At 37.0% G+C, this 19,321-nt stretch overlaps 1 protein-coding gene and 1 non-coding gene across 3 annotated transcripts in view; both read left to right on the forward strand.

The window, feature by feature from the left end:
• Positions 1 to 19,321, forward strand: part of CDH18 (cadherin 18) — a 1,280,123-nt gene that overhangs the window by 261,276 nt on the left and 999,526 nt on the right. The window lies entirely within an intron of this gene.
• TRNAS-GGA (transfer RNA serine (anticodon GGA)) lies at positions 10,809 to 10,880 on the forward strand. The gene has a single exon. It is a non-coding gene; the product is annotated as a tRNA-Ser (tRNA).

A 19,321-nucleotide genomic window follows, 5' to 3' on the forward strand; every position in this document is an offset into this window, starting at 1 on the left:
AGGCAATTGTTGTTCTAGGACAGTTTCCATTGTGCATGCTGCATCCTTCAGACATAGACTGGATAGTATACATCATTATATGCTTCGATAGTTAGTGTTGTCTGGCTTAAAAGCATCAGAACTGATTAATGTTAAAATACTCCTATATGAGATCCATTCAGCTGATCATCTATGATGTTGGTAAACAATCTACATGTGAACTCCTTCTCTTTGCCTCTGATAGTTGAGTGTGTCAGCATTTTTATTGCTTGCTTCATTCTGAAATGTCTAATTTTCCTCATTCAGCTGCTTGTTCTTTCTCTTCCATGAGTCATGTCATTAAAAGAATGATGAATTCTTTGATTTCAGTTGACTTTCCAAGAATTTTTCCTTTGCATTCATAAGTTGACTGCTTGGCATTAAGAGGCCTAGCTTTGGGCCTGGCTTGGCTTTCTACATGCTTTCCTCACTAAGCTTATTTCTAGCTTTTGATTTACAGTGAGGACCATGCAATTCTTCCTTTCACTTGAATACTCAAAAGCTATTACAGGGTTATTAATTGGCCTAATTTCAATGTGGTTGTGTCTGAAGGTTTAGGAAGGCCTGAGGAGGAGAAAGTGAGGAAGATGCCAGTTTGTGGAGTCACCAGAACACACCATTAATGGATTAAATTTGGCATCTTTCATGGCTACCCCAAAACAATTACAGCAGTAATATCAAAGAGCACCAATCATGGATCACCATAACAAACCAACAAAAAAGAAAAGAAAATGTTTGAAATACATCAAAAATTACCAAAATGTGATACAAAGACAGGAAATAAATAAGTCCTATTGGGAAAATGGTGCCAATTAACTTGCTGGACACAGGCTTGCCACAGAAGTTCAATTTGTTAAAACTGCAAAATCTGTGAAATGCAACAAAACAAAGCACAATGAAATGAGGTATGCCTGTGATAAATCAATAAATAAATATCTCCTGACTCCAATGAACGCAGCCTCTTTATTTGGGGAGAATAGAACAAGAAAATAGAATCTTGAAAGGCTGGGAAAACGGAGTCCTGCCCTCAGTACCATCAACTATGAGTTGTATCACCTTTGTGAAGTTACATAATATTATCAGAATCTTAGTGTCCTTTCCTGCAAAAAGGAAATGGGAATGCCTAGTTGAGGATGTTATTAGAGAATATTTTTCAAGTTCCTGATACAATACTTGGCACAGAGCAATAGCTCAATCCTGCTCCCTATTGTGTTACAAATGATGGCCACACAGAGTGATGAACAGGGTAATGTAACCAGTGCTTCAGAAATTGAGAAAGGCAGACTTATTTCTGACAAGGCTGAAGAAGGATCTGTTTTAAATTAACTCAAGTTTGGAAGGAGGACCTTTTAGGCAGAGACACCTAGTTTGTACCCAGAAGTCAGGTACAGATGCTGGGTGGGGGGGACCACTGGAGAGGGCAGGGGCTGGTAGCAGGGGAGGTATCTTCAAAGCTATTTTTGTCCTCAAATCTATATTTCTAATTTCTTACCAGGCATTTTTTTATTGACTGTCTCACAGACTCTTCAAATTCAATATGCTGGTGAAGAAACTCACTGTCTTTTCTCCCAATACATACACCCCTTCTTTACTCCTTGCCAATGGTGTATCCATCCTCTTAATTGAAGTTGAAAAAAAAATGGATTCATCTTCAGTGTGTAACTTTCTCATACAGTTTGACGCCACGTATTATCATAGGGACAGGGAAAGGAAACAACTAAAATTTGCTATTTGGATAAGCTTGAGTAAGAGGAATGGTAAGGAGGGTAATTTTGTAGCTGAGTATTTAGTTCAGATGCTTCCCTGGTGCTCTAAGTATAGTATCTTCAATTACTCTTTCCTGTTACTATTTCTCATCTAAAAGCTCTTTCTTATTGTTTCCAAACACAATTAACATGAGAAATTGTACCTCATTATACTATGTGTTCTGTTTGCTTGCTTATGCTTTTGTTTTGCTCTAAGTAGAGTGAATATTATGAGCTATATATATAGCTCTCAAAAGTAAGTTGTGTCTATAGACCAAACAAGAACATTCACGTTAATGTAAATGTTTATGTCTTTTGTGTAACAATTATGTTCCATGGCATTATTTGAAAATTTACTTTGTGAAAAGAACACCTGGTTATAGTCTTCTCATTTATTATATTATCAAATATGCACACTTGGCTTTGACATGCATTTAAACAGTGATTTATTTCCCTCATATCATTGATTTGCAGTCAATTAAAGTTGTCTTGAAGCTGTATTTCTGTGTACTAAGTGATTTGCTAGTGTTTTTTCTTCTTCTAGTTTATTTACTTTAGTAATATTCATTGAGCATATAGTAGAAGCTGTGTTTTAATTTTTTCGCATTTAAACTAGTTTGATCACAAGGTAAATAATCTACAACAATGCACTTTAAAATGATTTGTCAAGGCTTGGTTAGATGCAAGAAAACAACAGGCTGATAGACTTAATAATGAGCGAGACAATATAGATTAAATATTAAAAGCCAAAATATACCCAGTTAGGTCATTGTTTTCAATGTATTTGCCTTTCCAATAAGCCAGCTTTATGAAAGTTAACATAAATCAAGGTGATATAGTTACCTATTCTCAGTACATGAAAGAAAAACATTTCCAAATTAATTCATATACCTACAGAGTTAAACTTTGACTTACCTGATGCAGAGCCAACTCACTGGAAAGGACCCTGATGCTGGGAACAATTAAGGGCAGGAGGAAAAGGGGCTAACAGAGAATGAGTTGATTGGTTGTCACCACTGACTCAATGGACATGTGTTTGAGCAAATTCCAGGAGATAGTGAAGGACAGAGAAGCCTGGCATGCTGCAGTTTATGGGGTCATAAAGAGTTGGACAGAACTTAGCAACTGAGCAACAACAATTGAGACAAACACCCTCAATATCCTTACTTACAATTCTTAAGGTTCCAATAAGAGCATATATTAAATCTATGAACAGTTAGCTTAAGATCTTACCAAATAGTTAAAGAAATACAGGTTTCTCCTGCTATTTGAAGGCAGAGTGTTTCTATGAAAATTTTCTCAAGCTGAAAGAGAATACAGTGAATCGATATTCAATTTTCACCTTTTTTTTTTTCCATAAAAGTGGAAATCCTCTTGATTTATTTTGGCTATCTGAAACAGGTACTAATGAGGTCTTCATTTTGTAAAAGTGGAGCAGTACAAAGCAAACTTGAAAAGTAAGGATACCTGCGATCTAGTTGAGGACATTAAATTTGACAATCTCACATTTAATGCAACCATCTTCTTTTGATTTAAAATGACTTCTTTCTTGTAAGTTGCCACTTAGTAGTTAATATACTTTTTTTTTATTCTGAATCTGATGATGTACAAATTAATGTTTTCTGTTATGCTAGCACAAAACACTTGTGGAGTGAGTCTAATTTTATACCGAAGTTCTTCTTTTGAAATGGTAACATCGGCTCCAGTTTCATCCATTTCATCAGAACTGACTCAAATGTATTCTTTTTAACGGCTGAGTAATACTCCATTGTGTATATGTACCACAGCTTTCTTATCCATTCATCTGCTGATGCACATCTAGGTTGTTTCCATGTCCTGGCTATTATAAATAGTGCTGCGATGAACATTGGGGTACATGTGCGGACTTTTGAACTCAGAGGGAGAGGGAGAGGGTGGGGTGATTTGAGAGAATGGCATTGAAACATGTATACTATAATGTAAGAATCGAATGGCCAGTCTATGTCTGATGCAGGATGCTTAGGGCTAGTGCACGGGGATGACCCAGAGGGATGTTATGGGAAGGGAGGTGGGAGGGGGGTTCATGTTTGGGAATGCATGTGCACTTGTGGTGGATTCATGTCAATGTATGGCAAAACCAATACAGTATTGTAAAGTAAAATAAAATTAAAATTAAAATTTAAAAAAAAGATGAATCTCCAGGGAATATTCTGAATAGAATAAATATTTCCAGTCCTCAAAAAAAAAAAAAAAGAAATGGTAACATCAATGACTTAGACATGTTAATTATATGAAAGAATGAACAAATGAATGAACACTTTAAAATCTAACTTACACTGTTGAAGAGAATGGCAGAACTAAAAATTTAGGTAATTTTTCCACTCTCTCCAATTATTACTAACTTTTGGTGTTTTTTGAATACATATTCTATCTATATGTCAGTCTTAAAGTTTCATAGTATTTTACCGTGTGCTGATGAATTAAAATAAATTCATTTGCAATTAAATACTCTATTACAATTTAAAAGCATTCTGTCTTTGAATGTGTATCTTAGATTTAACATTCTTGTGTGTGGGAGGGTAAATGATATCTTTGAAATATTTCCTTATTTAAAAAAAGTTTTTTGCCGATCTATATAGAAACTTTAGATATATAAACTATAAAATAATAACAATGGCAATAGAAATACTAGTCATGTAACTTTCAATGCAGTCATTTCTAAAAATGACAGACTTGCGTGACAGATAGAAATATGATGTTAACATATTTAATCTGCTAATTGTGTCATCTTGAACACATGCCTAATGGTGGTGATGAAGGATAAAACCAGGGTTTTTATGCTATGGCTTAGATTCAGCCATAAGGGATATTCCACCCAGAGCAGGAGGCATTGTATGCACTGTCTTATTTAAAAATCTTGCCATTTGGCACCTAAGCTCTCAGACAGAATTCCAACCCAATTGTAAGCAGGAAGGATGCCAACTTAACAGATGAGCAGAAAGTGCCAAGGCCAAGAGTCCAGGTTCACATATCAAATGTGCTTACTTAGGGCAGGATTCCCAGTTATAAGTCTTCAACCATGTTCAGAAAAACTGTGCCAGCTTGAAGAGGTTGCCCTGCTTTTAATCCCCATAGAACTAGAATTAACCTTGAATTTATTTTTAGAGATGCAATTTAGTCACTAATCTCTATTATCTTTTTAATCTGGAGGAAGAATAGGTAGCTTTGGATTTATGTATTTAATTGCCCAATCCTTACTCTGTTGTTTATCTCGTTGGTCATTATGATTGCAATAATTTAAACGCCATTAATTCAAAACTTTGTGTTGACTGCACTCATATAGAACTATTGTTTATGAATGATATGGTAACATAACATATAGGACTGGTTTTTTAAAAAGATGTTTACTGGTTTTCTTAATAATCTCACAATATTCAGTCAAAGCTGAAAGTTAATATGAATAATGTGTGAATAATTATGTACATTTGACCTTTACATGATAGTGAAAATTAATAATTCACTGGGTCATTTTACCCATGGATAACTGTTGATGAAAATGTATGATAAGAATAAATTTTGTTGAGAGACTCGGTATTATGGTCCTTAAAAAATTGCATTATATTTTAAAAATATGTAACTAGAAAATCTTTCAAGAAAACTGTTGGACAATTTCTGGTGTTTACTAAAATGAGCTAGTATGCATTTCTAGTTGAAGTTTATTGGGTGTATAATAAAAAGTGCTGAGACTGAATCTGATTCACAAAGGTAGTACACTTAGACACTGGTGTTCTTTTCATATAATTTAGCAATTGACAGAACAAGAAAATTAAAAAAAAAAAATATATATATATAAGTATTTAAAGGCCACAGTTTACAAAGAAATTAAATACTAAAAGAAAGATCTCTTTCAGATGTTTCCAGTGTAAAACAACATGAACTCTCAAAAGGCAAGATTGCTATAAAAGTAACGCTTCCAACTGCTTTATAATCCATGTGAAAGCCAAATGCTAATCTCTAAATTGTTTTACTAGAGTGCCTCAACATAAGATGCCATTGTTATGAAAACCTTTATGATTTTGTTAAATAAGCAAAGCATGCCAGTTATAGGAGTATTAAACAATACAGACACTGACCCTGGTGATTCACTTCCCTGGTGGCTCAGACAGTAAAGCGTCTGCCTGCCTGCGATGTGGGAGACCTGGGTTTGATTCCTAGGTCGGGAAGATCCCCTGGAGAAGGAAATGGCAATCCACTCCAGCACTCTTGCCTGGAAAATCCCATGGACAGAGGAGCCTGATAGGCTATAGTTCATGGGGTCGCAAAGAGTCGAACACGACTGAGCGGCTTAACTTTCACTTTCACTAATGCAGGAACCGTGGATTTGATCCTTGGGTCAGGAAGATCCCCTGGAGAAGGAATTGGCAACCCACTCCAGTAATCTTATCTAGGAAATCCAATGGACAGAGGAGCATGGTGGGCTAAAGTCCATGGGGTTGCAAAGAGCCAGGCATGACTGGGCAACCAATAACAGACAGTATAGATATGCATCACAGGTTGACTAGCAAAACAGATACGGAGGTAATTTCCTATCCTAAAAAAGCAAATATATTTATTTGCAAAATATGTCCTTATTGATTTAAGATAGGACTGTCAACATAATTATTTTCTAATGAAATCTTTAAAATTATTTTTAAAAGAAATAGGAAATTAAATACTCTCTCTCTCTTTAGTGGCTAAGTCGTGTCTGACCTTTGTGACCCCATGGACTGCCTCTGTCCATGGAATTCTCCAGGCAAGAATATTGGGATGGGTTGCTATTTCCTTCTCCAGGGGATCTTCTTGTTCCAGGATTCAAACCCAGGTCTCCTGCATTACAGGCAGATTCTTTACCAACTGAGCTATAAGGGAAACCCAGAATTAAATGCACTTTCTCCAAAATAAATCTCAAATGCATATTGAAGGAAAATATGGAGAAGGTGACTCAAAACAACTTGTAGTATTACTTAAATTTTGCTCTTTGGACTGTGAAAAATGGAAAATGTCATTTGGCTACCATTTCCTTTTCTCTTGTGCTTCCGTTAGAATATTATGTATTTATGACCTTACAATTAAAGATATATCGGCCATGGTTTGGGGTGATTTAGTCACTAAGTCATATCTAACTCTTGTGACCCCATGAACTGTAGCCTGCTAGTCTCCTCTGATCATGAGATTTCCCAGGCAAGAATACTGGAGCGTGTTGTCATTTCCTTCTCCAATATTGGCCATGAGTTGTACATAAATAATAAACTTGCTGCATATCCACACATATATAGGTAAAACTCCAGATGCATAAAAATTTAGCTGCAGATACATAAAAATAATTTTCCCTTATCTTAAAATACTGTTTAACAACCAAGAAAATGCCTTGTGAAGTAGAATTACTCTTCACATAGCTAAAGTAATCCTAATCAAAGTTAATGAGCAAGACACACTTTCCAGTCTTTTATGTCAGTGCAGACTAAGTGTTCTTACAAAATAATTAAATGTCAAGGCAAACAAGTGTAAGATTTGCATGGTCAAATCATACCTTTGAAGTGAGGTATTGTAACTGAAAGAGAAAATAACCTCTCATTCAGCTACAGACTATGCTGAATTCACATATGAAACATTGCCTGCAGATGACTGTAACATTTCAAAAAAGATACATCAGGTTTGGAAAAGCCAAGAGAACAAAAATGAAATGGTCAAGGACTGGTCGTTGTTTTCACGGAGGACACCCTTGGAGTTGCTAGGTGTGGGTTTCTGACACAGATTTATGGCAGTTTATCAGCCTTAAATGGAGTGCCACATTAACACAACCACAAAATCTGTCACTTTCGTTAATCTACTGTGTTAGTTGCTCAGTCGTGCCCAGCTCTTTGTGACCCCATTGAATGTAGCCTATCAGACTCCTCTATCCATGGGATTTTCCAGGCAAGAATACTGGAGTGTTTTGCCATTCCCTTCTTCAGGGGATTGTCCTGACCCAGAAATCAAATGTGGGTCTCCTGCATTGCAGGTGGATTCTTTACTGGCTGAGCCACTAGGGAAACCCTTCATTAGTTTAGATGGTCCAAATTTGCCATGCGGGACATTTACTTGGTGAAGAAGGAATGGAATTGGAGGTCTGGGAAAGCCTTTGATGATGATGGAGGTCTCACCCCTTAAATAACAGAAGAAAGAAAGAAAGTGAAGCATGGTTTTAAAGAAGTTCTAGTAGAGGTATCAGGAAGTCCTGGCGTGAATGCCAGTTCCCAGATACGGTCCCTATGTTAGTACACCTGTCATGTTCAGTCATTGCCTAGGAGCAGCTGTGAAAATTATCACATCCATGCAAACATATTCTGCCTCTTAACTGGCAGGCAACCCCTGAGGCCACCGGTCATGTATGTAGGAGATTGATAGACAATAGATGTAGTGTCATGCCAGCCAAAATATTGAATACCTGCAGCGCCCCCCATGTTTGTCCTTCCAATCTAGATACCACTGCTCTCTTTCTAGACAGATGTGTGATCCTTTGTGCTCTCAGTTGTTCAGTTACACAACCCCATGGATGATAGCCTGCCAGACTCCTCTGGGCCCCATGGGATTCTCCAGGCAAGAATACTGGAGCGGGTTGCCATTGTTTCCTCTGGGGGATTTTCTGGACCCAGGGATCAAACTTGTGTCTCTTATGTCTCCTGCATTGGCAGGCAGATTTTTATTACCACTGAGAAGCCCCTTGGTTAATTCTTCATTGAAGGATAAATTAGAAAGCTCAGGAGTCAAGTAAGAGAGTAAATATATGATGGTATATGATTAAAGTATACTCACAGTGTGAATTATGTAATGTACACATGTGGATAAATTTAACAGAGACATATTAAAGTATATCCCGAGTAAGGAGAATCCCCTCAATTTAAATCAGTTAATGTGAAATTTCAAAGAAATGCTTTTCTTGTAATTAAACAGCAAAGTGTCACTAACCACTTTTATGTTACCTTTAAATACTTATTTTAATGTATTATTTATATTGTTTTGTTCTTTATCAAGGGTTTAAAACTTTCTCAAAAATAATTCTGAAAACTCTTTCAAAGTAGATAGGCTGCTTTAACTTCTGATGCTGATAATGTAGTTATACTTTCTTTTAAATAAGAATTTAACCTTATAGCTGATGGATGCAGGAAGCTAAACACATGTCTCCTTAAAAAAAAAAAAATAGAATTTTCAGAAAAGCAAATTGAGCAAGGAACTTAAAAGAACTCTAAGAACTCAAGAATGCTAATCATGGTGGGCAGAGGACACTATAAGCGGCCAGTCTATAGGGAAGACTGTCTGCTTTTCGTTTCTATTTTTCGTTGCTGTGGGAGAAGAAATGAACGGATGCTGGAATTCTGGAGGTGCAGCTAATCCAGAGTGCCAAAAAAGACAAATTACAGCTTTCAAGAACTGGGAAATAGTCACGGAAATGAATCACCCTTGCTAAGGTGGTGATGGCTGATTGCAGTATGATAAGCCATTCCGGAAAGACTTTGTTGCCAAGAACCTGAAGGTTGAGGAAAAACATCAGAAGGAATTTCTGACTGACCACCTGAATTCCAGATGAGTCAGAAGAGAATGTTCTAATAAAAGGTGATGAGTACAATGAGGATAAATTAGGAAGCCAAATCAAATAGGATTTAAAATTATGTGGAATATCTATTGTTATTTCCTTATTGAAGTTGTTCTAGGGGATGATAGCCTCTTTTTATGAATTTTGAGTTTACGTGATTTATTAATATATTTAATTAAAGCACAGAAATGATGACTAGCACACTGTTAACAACCTAAAATATGATAAGGTTAGGTTCAGTTCAGTTCAGTCACTCAGTCGTGTCCAACACTTTGCAACCCCATGAATCGCAGCACGCCAGGCCTCCCTGTCTATCACCAACTCCAGGAGTTCGCTCAGACTCACGTCCATCGAGTCAGTGATGCCATCCAGCCATCTCATCCTCAGTCGTCCTCTTCTCCTCCTGCCCACAATCCCTCCCAGCATCAGAGTCTTTTCCAGTGAGTCAACTGTTCACATGAGGTAGCCAAAGTACTGGAGTTTCAGCTTCAGCATCATTCCTTCCAAAGAAATACCAGGGCTGATATCCTTCAGAATGGATTGGTTGTATCTCTTTGAAGTCCAAAGGACTCTCAAGAGTCTTCTCCAACACCAGAGTTCAAAAGTATCATTAGATGTCTGTCTTCCTGAAAAGCAGTCTCTGAAACGCATCATTCTGCTGACAAGCACTTGTTTGCAAACTGAAATCTTAAATACACACACTTGGGCACTTTGAGGCGAGCTGCCAAAAGGCAATGGCACCCCACTCCAGTACTCTTGCCTGGAAAATCCCATGGACGGAGGAGCCTGGTAGGCTGCAGTCCATGGGGTCGCAAAGGGTCTGACAGGACTGAGCGACTTCACTTTCACTTTTCACTTTCATGCATTGGAGAAGGAAATGGCAACCCACTCCAGTGTTCTTGCCTGGAGAATCCCAGGGACGGGGGAGCCTGGTGGGCTACCGTCTATGGGGTCGCACAGAGTCAGACACGACTGAAGCGACTTAGCAGCAGCAGCAACCAAAAGGAAATGAGGAAAATCAACTTCAGTTGCTGGATGGAGAAGCAATGCGGATACTGTTATAACTTACTCATGAGTGAGGAACAGAGGAAAGTATTCTAGTAGACACCACAAGATCAGAATAAATCTCATGACCTGTATGTAACCTTCTTTCAACACAAAAAACTATCTTCTCATTACCCTTTATAATATATTTAGGATAAAAAGTGTGGCATCTTTGTTAAAAAGTTTCTTTCTGTTAATATACATGACAGATGTTGTTTTGTTTTGTGTTATCCAATTTTATAAATTCCAGCTTATTATATAAGAAGATATTTAGCACTAAAGATGTCTGAACAATAAAAAAAATAAACAGCATCAATAGCATCATCAGAGGACATTAGATTCTATACATAAAATGTTAATATTAAAATAATTATGTGTATTTAACCTCTTGTATGAATGATACAAGGGCTTCCCTGGTGGCTCAGAGGTTAAAGCGTCTGCCTGGAATGCAGGAGACCCGGGTTCAATCCCTGGGTTGGGAAGATCCCCTGGAGAAGGAAATGGCAACCCACTCCAGTACTCTTGCCTGGAGAATCCCATGGAGGGAAGAGCCTGGTAGGCTTATAGTCCATGGGGTCACAAAGTGTCGGACACAACTGAGTGACCACTTTCACATGAATGATAAATGTGGACGTTTCTTGAATATTTTTGGTAAGTGAATACAGTAGGATACTATGGAAAGGGCATGAGTATTGTAGTCACATCCATGCAGAGTTAAATCTTCTATAAATGTTGTATTCCTTATCAGGATCTTGTCAAAATTCTCATTCTCTAAGTTTCTACTTACCCATCTGTGCTATGGGGAAAATGATACTACTATTGTAAAAATTGGGGAAAATTTTCCCTGTCTGTTTTTGAAGATATCAGCAGTCATGTGATAAGTATCCAAAAATTGCTTCTTCCAGGTTGCTGAATAAGGATGTGGCTGCTTTATATGCTTAGTTGAGAGCCACCCTCTAATTCTCTTGTGGCTAAGATGACAAAGAATCGGCTTGCAATGCGGGAGACCCGGGTTTGATCCCTGGGTCGGAAAGATCCCCTGGAGAAAGCAGTGACAATACACTCTTGTATTCTACCTTGGAAATCCCATGGATAGGGGAGCCTGGCAAGCTAGAGTCCATAGGGTCACAAAGAGTTGGACATGACTGAGTGACTACACTTTCACTTTTTAGTTTCCTTAAGCTGAAGTGCTTTGTCTTTATGAAAAAGGTGAGAAACTGTCATTGCTTCCTCTCTCACTGACAGTTTAGCCCTTTAGGAAAGGTTGCCTCAGTGGAACATCTAGATTCCATCATTTCCAGAGCAGCATAAAAATTTTGAAAAATCATAGCAAATGATGCCAAAAAATGTAATTCAAAAAGATACATGCTCCCCATTGTTTATCACCGAACTGTGTAGAGAGGCCAAGACATGGAAGCAACATAAATGTCCATCAACAGATAAATGGATAATGAAAATGTAGTATGTATGTGCATGTACACACAGAGACACACACACACACACACACACACACACAGGAATATTACTCAGCCTATCAAAAAGAATGAAATAAGATGATTTGCAGCACCATGAATGGACCTGGAGATTACTATACTAGGTCAAGTAAGTCAAACAAAGACGAATATCATATTGTTTACATGTGGAATCTTACAAAATCATGCAAATTAATTTATATTCAAAACAGTGATAGACCCAAGACATAGAAAAAAAATAAAAAGCTTCTGGTTACCAATGGGGAAAGAGAGGAGATGAATAAATTAGGAATTTGGGATTAACATATACATACTACTGTATGTGAACTATGTGTATGTGAACTATATGCAATATTTTGTAATAATACATAAGGGAAAGAATCTGAAAAAGAATAGGTATGCTGCTGCTGCTAAGTCGCTTCAGTTGTGTCCGACTCTGTGCGACCCCATAGACGGCAGCCCACCAGGCTCCCCCATCCCTGGGATTCTCCAGGCAAGAACACTGGGATGGGTTGCTATTTCCTTCTCCAATGCATGAAAGTAAAAAGTGAAAGTGAAGTCGCTCAGTCGTGCCCCACTCTTAGCAATCCCATGGACTGCAGCCTACCAGGCTCCTCCATCCATGGGATTTTCCATAAATATAGATATACGTGTATAACTGAATCACTTTACTGTATACCAGAAAGTAGTACAACATTGTAAATCAACTATATTCCAAATAAATGAAATGATAACAAAAACTATAGATTTTATCTCACTAATAGCTGTCCAGTAGACATATAACTTGATTATAGGACACAGTCAATGAATCCTACATTTTCACAATGGGCTTTCATATCATGACCATTATATGCTCACACTACTAAGTTTCATCTATCATTTGTAAAATTGAGTTTTCATATAGCAGCTGGTCAAAAATATGTGCGCTATTGCATAGCAATATCAGCCAGTCAACAGAGACCTCATACATTTTATAATACTGAAAATTAAAAATAAAATATATGAAGAAATAATTACGTGTGCTGAAAAAACTAACAAACAAACATATTTTCTGCCTCATTCAGATGGTCTGTGCTTCCATCTCTACGAAAACTTCAAGCAGAAATTACCTTTCCAGAAAGCCAGATTTTGGATCTGTTATAATGTTAGACAGCCTAAAGAAAAGTCCAGAAAGTTTATGTGAAGGATCTGTCTTTTTTCACTTTCAGTCAGTCAGTTCACTTGTTCAGTCATGTCTGTCTCAAAGAGCGACCCCATGGACTGCAGCACACTAGGCTTCTCTGTCCCCACTACTCCTGGAGCTTACTCAAACTCATGTCCCTCAAGTTGGTGATGCCATCCAGCCATCTCATGCTCTGTCATCTCCTTCTCCTCCTGCCTTCAATCTTTCCCAGCATCAGGGTCTTTTCCAATGAGTCCAGTTATCGCATCAGGTGTCCAAAGTATCGTAGCTTTAGCTATAGCATCAGTCCTTCCAGTGAATATTCAAGACTGACTTCCTTTAGGACCGACTGGTTTTATCTCCTTGCTGTCCAAGGGACTCCCAAGAGTCTTCTCCAACACCACAGTTTGAAGGCATTAATTTTTTGGTGCTCAGCCTTCTTTATGGTTCAATTCTCACGTCTGTACATAACTACTGGAAAAACCGTAGATTTCACTATATGGACCTTTGTCAGCAAAGTTGACATCTCTACTTTTTAATATGCTTTCTAGGTTGGTCATAGCTTTTCTTCCAAGGAGGAAGTGTCTTTTAATTTCACAGCTGCTGTCACCATCTGAAGTGATTTTGAAACCCAAGAAAATAAAGACTGTCACTATTTCTATTGTTTCCCCAACTACTTGCCATGAAATTATGGGACCGGATATCATGAACTTTGTTTTTTGAATGTTGAGTTTTAAGCCAGCTTTTTCAATCTCCTCTTTCACTTTCATCAGAGGTGCTTCAGTTCCTCTTCACTTCCTGTCATAAGGGATACATTACTTTAACACTTAAATAAACAGCAGGTAGATATTTATGTTGCCAATACTGAAAATAAGATATTTGCTAGGAAAGCATTTTATGTGCTTTTAATAACTCTTTAAGCACATGTTCCTTGAACATCTCTTATGTGCTAGGACACATACCTCAGTGATAAAACATCCTGCCAGTGCAGGAGATGTGAATTCTATCCTTGGGTTGGGAAGATCCTCTGGAGAAGGAAATGACAACCCACTTCATTGGGTTCTTGTCTAAGAATTCCATAGATCGAGAAGCCTGGCAGGCAACAGCCCGTGGAATTACACAGAGTTAGACACAACTTAGCGAGTAAACAGTAACAACAACTTATGTTGTTGTTACCTAGGCATAGTTCTAAACACTCAATACATAACATAAAAAACAAGATCTCTGTCCTCACAGGGTTCATATTCTAGTCAAAGGAGACAGAAAATAGACAACACAAAAACAACACACATACATAATAATTTAAAGCATTTACATAGTAGGTTTTAAGGGGATAGATGTTAGGAAATAAAGAAGTTGTGGAACACATAGACAATGGAATGTTACTCAGCTATAAAAATGAATAAAATGGATCAATTGAAGTGAGGTGGATGAACCTAAAGCTTTAACTCTGTATGAGGAAAGTAAGTCAGAAAGACAAAAGCAAATATTGTATATTAACACATATATATATATGGAATCTAGAAAAATAGTACTGATGATCTTATTTGCAGGGCAGGAGTGGAGGCACAGACATAGAGAATAGATTTGTAGACATGAGGGGTGGGGGAAAAAGGGAGGACGGCTTGAGAAAGTCACACTGACAAATATATGGAAAGTGAAAGTTGAAGTAAAGTCGCTCAGTCGTGTCCAACTCTTTGCCACATTGCAGGCAGATTCTTTACCAGCTGAGCCACAAGGAAGGCCCAAGAATACTGGAGAGGGTGCCTATCCCTTCTCCAGCAGATCTTCTCAACTCAGGAATCAAACTGGGGTCTCCTGCATTACAGGCGATTCTTTACCAACTGAGCTGTCAGGGAAGCCCATACTTCCATGTATAAAATAGCTAGCTAATGGGAAGCAGCTGTATAACACAGGGAGCTCAGCTTAGCGCTCTGTGATGACCTAAAGGATGGAATGGGGGTGTGGGAGGGTGGCTCGAGAGGGAAGGGTTATATGTATATACATGGCTGACTCACATTGTATAGCAATTATGTTCCAATTTAAAAAAAAAAGTCAGAAAATAAAGAGCTGATCAAAAAAAGTTTGCCCTGGGAGTTACATTTTAGATAGAACAGTCAGGGCACGACTCATTGAGAACTTGACATTTGAGCAAAGATTCAATGGAAATGAGCCCGAAAACTCTTATTTCTTTTCCAAAATAAAAAGATTGAGAAGTCCGTTGGAATAGTTGAAGTTTCCTTCCTGTTTCTTTATCCTCTTTCATTATAGAGGAGGTAAAAATTTGAAAAGAAAGAGCACCTCTAAGCCAAATAATATTCTGTATAGCTCAAGTTAAAAGGTTTTAAACTATTCATTCTTCCCTTTCTCCTTTTCCTTTCATCAAAATTCTGAGCTACTTCCTTCTATCTTATTCTGTCAGAATTTCCCATGAATCAAGAATAATCACAAAGATTCTTAAAGTGATCTTTACACAACTAAGCCCATGAAAATCATAAAATTTGGCAGTGCCAACTCATCAAGCACAGGGAATACCCATGATATGACATCTGCACAAGACATTTAATCCACAATTGAATTATATATTGGCAAGCTAGGGTTGATACTTTAACAAAATAGAGATATTCAGATGGTGCAGGAGAATCCACCTGCCAGTGCAGGAGATGCAAATTTGATCCCTGGGTTGGGAAGATCCCCTGGAGGAGAAAATGGCAACCCACTCTAATATTCTTGCCAGGGAAAATCCCATGGACAAGGGGCCTGGCAGGCTACGGTCCATGGGTTTGCAAAGAGACACACGTGATTTACTGACTAAAAGCAAGCAAACAAATGCAACAATGCCATACCTTCACAATGCCTTTTGAACTGAAATTGTAGGTAATATTATGCTAGCCTTGATAATCAGAAAATAGACTATATATTTTACATAGGGAAATTGATGTTTTATAATTGTCTGGCAACAATATTGTTACAGATAAAAATCTCTGGGACTTTGCTTTCTCTGGATTAAATTAAACAAAACATATCACAAAATGTATATATAAAAAAATCACTGACTCTTATTTTGTTCTAGTGTTTTGTTTGTTTTTCATCGTGTATACCAACATGAGAAGTTGGCTATTGGCTTTAATGTGTAGCCAGTAAGAGGTACTATGATGGGATGAATATTTCAACTAGAAAAGAAATTGTTTCCTAATGTATGAATCAACATTGGAGGATATCAGCAAGCAAAGAGACCCATTAATGAATCTTTGTCTTATCATTTGAAAAACATGTATCCAAATATAAAACATATAAGAGCTCCAGTTTTCTCTAGAGCGGGACTTCACTATTTCTTCTGCAGGGCTGGGTGAGCTGTACTGAAAGTTTATGTTGGCCTTTCTTGAGAGGCTTTGGTCACCTGTGACACTTTCTTTAAAACCGTGAAAACTGTGGTGCCTGGTGCTCTATGTGAAAGTGTGAAAACATAATTTTACATACTGATTTCAAACTATTTATTATACTGTCTCTAACTCATTGCCTCTTAAGGGATCAGAAATGGAGTTGAAACTATGTCCCAATGTTTGTTCTGTGTTAATAATTATCCAAATTATTCCTTGGAGAAGGAAATGGCAACCCACTCCATATTCTTGTTTGGGAAATCCCATAGACAGAGGAGCCTGGCAGGCTACAGTCCATGGGGTCACAAAGAGTCTGACACGACTTAGTGACTAAATAACAACAGTGATTTCTTCGTAGCTTTGAGACAATGTATTCAGACATATCTTTTGAAAATTGGACTTCTGCAATAAAGTGTTACATATGAAAGAATAATATCCATTCCATTTATAGATAAGCAGCTAAATCATTATATCTTATAATCTTTGTGTATTCCTGATGCTTAATATACTGATATTACATATTTTAATGTCTTTTCTTATTCTGAGTACTTATCCCAATCCCAAGAGCTTCTCTTCAGTAATCTACCATTTTATCTTTTATCTGTGCATTTGAACTCTAATGCCTATGGATCAAACACTTCCTTTCATTAATAAGATGAAACAATTTTTTCATCTGTTATTCTTAATTAAAAAAATAAACCTGTACATTTTAAAGATTAGAGGCAAAAAAAGAGATGCCAGAATATTCAGCGAGTTCTATATATTTATCAGGAATGTTTATGTTGCATTTGAACTTGAAGCACTTTACAATAAAATGTGACCTTTTGTCTTAGAAAAAACCAAACAGTATGTAAACGCTCATACACACACACACACACAAACCCAAAGAACCTATCTCCAAAGTAGCCCTGATTTGTGTAGATGTTTAAAATTTCAGTGATAATATAGAAGTAAAAGAAATTCCAAATGACCTTCAGAAATTATTTTTTGCTCCTATGACACCACAGAAACCTTACTTCTATTCTTTTATTTATGGTACGGTGTATGAAATCATGGCATAGATAAATGTAAAGTTCAACATTTAAGTGCTTTTTCTTTTTGATAATTACATGATAGTTCACTGAGTAATGTTTTCCTATAAAATGGTAATACCAATCTGCAAAACAGAATCTAAGAGTCTGAAAAATAATTCTGGGCATCCAGGGAAAAATATGTATGCTCTTCAGATCTTGTATCAGAGGAAGTAAAAGCTTTAGGGTGTGTGTAAAAGATGAGTTTTTGTTTGTGTTTTTTTTTTTGAGGATGAAGGGCCAGAAAGAACTTTGTCATTCTCTCTGCTGCCAGAGAAAAGGGGGCTTGTGAAACTATGTCAGATGTAATGTTCCTGGAAAAATGCTCGAGTCTGGAGGCTAGACTTCTCCTCTCTTTCGTCTCTTCCTTTAATGAATCCATGCACTTTGCATTGTCTTGTTTATCATTATATATTCTTACTTTTTAAAAGCTGTCTTCAGAGTCTGGTACAGATCCCTTCACTGCTTTTACTACTCTCTGATCACCTGTTCAGTTTGTTTCTTGGGATCATTTCACATCAGATTTTTTTTTTTCCTGTCTTTGTCACAAAATCAAATCGTCTCCCCACATGCGTGTACTGCCAAGTGGTCTCACTCCTAAAAGCCAACACAAACTGATAAGGAAACAAAAATTGCTTTGCCTTTCTTCCCACAGGCATTAAGACTTCACTGATCTTTCATTAATTGGTTTGATGATTTGATTCTGATGTCTTCCTGTCAACCTACTTTTTGCATCAGTATTTTGTCTCACATTGTAATTGTGTCCAAGGCCAAGATTTGCTGACATATTTGTCTTAGAACATTCAAATCAAGCGATTAATAGACATCTTTTTTAGTTAATAAATTGTTGTTTCATGCTATGTGATCTCATTTTATATCCAAACATACTTGAGAGGAAGGGGAGATATTGGAACAGGATTTCATAGTTTGCTCAGTCACTCATTTACTAGATCTAGAATAGATGAAAAAGTGGTTCTTTGTATATGTGTGTGTGTTTGTGTGTGTTTATGTATGTGTGGTTTAACAGCAATTCTTTTTTTGCAAAGAAATAGTTGGCAATGCATAAGTGTATTCATTATATTCACTATTATTTTAATATTTTATATGATTTTTCCTTTCTATAATGGATTCTCAATACAGATCTTATAAGCAATGTACCTCAGCTTGCTCATTTCTAAGACTGGGATTTGTTAAATGTAAACAAAGCAGAATATTAAAGAATATTCTTTCGTGGTGTAAAATATGAATGGGAATGCTATTGATATCTTGTCTTGAAAATCTGCCTTAATGTTTTTCTTCAGTATTTTATTCAATTTATTGGTTATATACTTTAATTCTCATTTGTTTTCTGATCAAATATTTTTTGATATCCTACTGTATTTTGGAGACTCTTATAGGTGTTAAAAATATAGCAATGAAATCCACTCTAGTGGTAAAACTCATAAAAATAATTAAATAAATAAATATAAACATGCATATATTGGAGAATAATAGGGAAATTAAGACAAATAGAGTGGCTATGAGGCTTAGGGAGCAATGCAGTTGTGGAAGTTTTCAATTAATAAGATGACCAGGAAGTCCTCATTGGGAAAATGACCTTAAAGAAAAAGTCTGAAATAAGTGTCATAACTTTGAATATCTGGGGGCAAATTATAACTGGCAAATGAGACAGTGAGTACAAATGTTCTGAGATAATAGGGTACTTGTCTCATCTGAACAGTAAAACCAGAAGTGTAACGAGCTAGAGAGGAATACAGAGACATGGAGCAGTGTGTGCCATGTGGGGGCTTTGTAAGATCTGGACTTTGACCCTCTCTGTGGTATGATTCGAAGCCATGG

Source organism: Ovis aries, chromosome 16 (genome assembly GCF_016772045.2).
Source record: "Ovis aries strain OAR_USU_Benz2616 breed Rambouillet chromosome 16, ARS-UI_Ramb_v3.0, whole genome shotgun sequence".
Classification (NCBI taxonomy): Eukaryota; Metazoa; Chordata; class Mammalia; order Artiodactyla; family Bovidae; genus Ovis; species Ovis aries.